Source organism: Amblyomma maculatum, chromosome 3, assembly GCF_055883805.1.
Source record: "Amblyomma maculatum isolate TAMU_Amacu chromosome 3, ASM5588380v1, whole genome shotgun sequence".
Classification (NCBI taxonomy): Eukaryota; Metazoa; Arthropoda; class Arachnida; order Ixodida; family Ixodidae; genus Amblyomma; species Amblyomma maculatum.
Window position 1 is genome coordinate 178,189,027 of NC_139346.1, and position 3,771 is coordinate 178,192,797.

Below are 3,771 nucleotides of genomic sequence, written 5' to 3' on the forward strand. Positions count from 1 at the left end.
TGAGTCGTGCGCGCGCATGGCAAGCGCATGGGCGGAGGCGGAGAAATGTCAAGTCGCCAAGACGCGCACGCGCGCTGCGTAGAGTGGCGCGCATTATGAATTTGCTTTGTGTCATTCAAGTGCGGTGGTTGTAGCAGATAGCGTAATGTGGGTGATGCATGTTAAATTGTTCGGTACTGGATAATAAACTCGTTTTGGCATCGGTACAGGTTGTTGTGGCATGGTACAACATTCGGGGGCACGAAACTATCGCGGGAAAAGTAGCCTTGCATATGACGGCCAACAGACACCGCTTATGTAAAACAAAATTTTGTTCTCGAAAAAAAAAAAAAAAAAATATTGCTCCGCTCCGGCCGGGGAGGAGGATGAATAAATTTTTATTTCCACCAAAAATGGCGCGCAGCTCCTCCACCCGTCGGCGCTCCGCCTCGGATGCTGGCCGAGATGCGTCGTTCATCGGCGGCCTCCTCGGCCAGTTGGATCGCTGCCTGCTGGGTCCCAGGGTCCGAGCTGCGTAGCAGGATCTCCCAGGTTCTTTCGTTATCTATATTTACGGCCCTCCCTGTGGAGATGGAGCACTCCCATATTATGAGGGCAAGGAACCCTCTTACCCCCCGTGATTACACTGATCCGATCGTGACAAAGTGGGAATAAAGCCGAGCATGGGATCTCCCCCAAAATCAATTTGGATAAGAAAATAAGAGAGAAAGGAGTAATTTCCCCGTTGTCAAAGAATGTGCATCCCGAACACAATCAGGATAGAAGAGAAAAGAGGGCGGAAGCCATAAATCGGACAAACGACTACCCGCAATCCGAAACGGCAGCATGTATGTACTGATGCGGCGTGCCGCAGTAGACAACAAAAAATGGGAAGTGGTCTTGGCTGCGAGTCAGAACCAGAGAGGCGGCGGAAGCCGAGGAGGCTGCGATAGCGCTGGCCTTCGTAGGCACGGAAGCCTCATCAATCATCAGTGACAATAAAACTGCCATCCTAAACTTCAGCAAAGGAACAATTTCAGTCATCGCGGTGAAGATACTGACGCGGCAAAATAACGAAAGAATGGTAAAAATAATCTGGATGCCGGCACATGCCTCCTCTCCTGGCAACGAGGCGCCCTAGGCCTCTACTTCCGGAGTGGCTGGGGGCCCTTCGATAAAGGGAGCGGAGAACGCATGTTTAAATTTAGCGATTAGACGATACTAGATATAATTTCCCAAATTCAGTTCTGGTTAAAGCTTGTTGTCTGGGCGAGGAATATTAAACGGCACACACCGCGCTGTCCGCTTCTTGGGGTATATTGTCCTAGCGGTCCTCTAGCGGTAGCTAGCGGTTAGCGGTCCTCGTCCCACCGTCCCTGGGGCATCAACAATCACTCACTACTGCAGCTAGCTGGACGATAGCAGGATGTCAGCACTTTCAAGCGCATATGCGAATTATGAATGCGGATATATAACTGCTTAGTATATTCAGTTTCATGTATGCGTTCGCTTTCTATATGGATGCTTCAATTTAGTAACAAACGAGTGATTTTGAACTGGCGAGGCGGGCCTCAAGCCGCGGCACCAGGGCCCAAAGGGGTGCGAAGGGGATATTAGAAACGGAATTATGGGGAACACATATGAAATATGTAAAAGCAAAAAAACAAAGTGCCTAATCCTTACGCCACAGCCAAAATTTCTAAAGGTTCGAAATACCGAACAAGTCTGAGATCAATACTGTGTCTTCGCTGTTTGCTGATAATTGTACGAAATTGACAGCCGATGGGAAAAAAAAAAGGTATGCGATTTCCCTGGGCCTTGAAGTTCATGAAAGCTATAAATTTCCTAGAATATCCTATTTCCTTTACTTCTTTACGGGTACCTTACATGGCACAAAAATAAAAATAAATTGGGAGACATTTAATCGTCGTCTCAAACGTATGACGCGACAGCGGCCCATATATGCATGCCCTTTATAAATACGCAAATCCCATTAAAATGCATGCAGTCGCAATAAAAACATAGGAGGTATTCACGTGACGTCATCCTCAAGGAGCGCTTACGGCCGGCGCGGCATTCGCCTTGTGTGTGGTCGTGTGTGCGAATGCCGTAACCAGCGGCAGTATTCAACTCGTGATCCGCGAAGTGCGCCTTTCGCGTGTTGTCAGAATTTCTGGGTGCGCCAGCGAAAACCGCGCGAGCAAGGGCGTGGAACAAGAAAAAACGACGGTCCCTTTGTGAAAGCATCGGCTCTTACGACTGCGGCAACTTAGTCGCGGTACGCGGCGCAATGTATACAAGACCACTGCCACGCATTGAATTCACCGACATCGGGGCCTGCCTTGTGAAGTGCGGTATTAAGTTTTGCGACAGCCGAAGAAGTTAAAACGTAGAAATGCATGGAAGGGATTTATTTATTTTTTTTTTTTGGCAAGAAGGTGAGGCCAATTGAGCCACACGTGCTTGATGGTGTTGAGGGCCGGGGCGCCGTTTTCAGAGGTGAGTAAATTGCGATGTGTCTGCATGCTTATCTAGCGCAAACAGCGGCAACCTCTGCCGATTTACAAGTGACGTGTTACAACTGCATCAAGGGTTATAGCTGCACATCGCATCTGAGGACCTAGGTTCCAGGTTATAAGCATTTCAAGCAAAGCTACGTTACCGACAATGAATTTGGAAAACATTCTGTGCCGTTTATGCTGCGAAAATCCTGTCACCGAAGTGAAGTAACTGAGATGCTTCGCTTTACTGCTGGACTAGCGCCAGTGAAAGCTTCGATTGACAGTTTTCCGACAACCATCACTAGAAACCCGTTTCGCGGCCACGCATGCGCTGTCTGTGTTATGTCCCGGAGCAGGAAAACACCGCCCGATACTCCATGCACACAAAGGGCTCCTCAACGAAAAGTGTATGTGGAAGTATTTAACAGCTTAATAAAACTTTATACTGGGGTTCGGGTACCTCGCTTGACGATTATTTGGCCAAGACAACGCCCGTTCCACCAGGGAGAGAAGTGCTGACGAGTGCAGGAAGTACGGAGTTGAACGACGAAGAAGACTGGGTTTATTTACATTTTGGAACACTCGAACAAGAATCAAGAACACGAGCAAGAAACACCAATGCCTAGACACAGTTTTATAGAGTTTGTATTCCTTTGTCTTCCTATAGGTGAAGGGCGGGCCCGTAGTTGAGGATGTACTGATCACTGCTTTCACACTCTATCGCTCCTGATGATACGCCTCCGAAAGAGTTCGTACTTGGTGGCGAGGAGCAGGCCGTTGTGGAGGTATAGATGGCGGCACAAGAAGCGTTCAGTGTCTGTCGGCGGGTGATGTTCTGGGCGTACACCTGCGTCAAAAGTGCCGACACGCGTCGGCAAGAGGAGGGAGAAACGTAGCCCAAAGCGATCCTTTCATCCTCTTGCTCGGCTACTCAAAAGAGGAACGTCCGCGTGGACGCCTTGAGGGTACTGACCCGAGTGGAGCCACTCGAGCCTTTTTGTTTCCGAAGGTCCGCGCGTTGACCGCTGTCGATGACCGGCCGAACATCCCTGCGTTCGGCTCAGTCGTGGTTTCCTCTGAGGCTTTCTCTACTTTTTGCAGCTAGATCAGGGTGTCTTAGAACACGCAGCTGCAAAAAGAAATTTAACCAGGAAGATGACACATGTGCAGTATGTGGTAAATCCACAGAAACAATTAACAATAATATACTCGAATGCAATGGTATCCATCCGGAAGTCGATGCAGGCGCAGTCACTCTCCCTAAGCTCTGGGGTTTAGAGATACCAGTGGC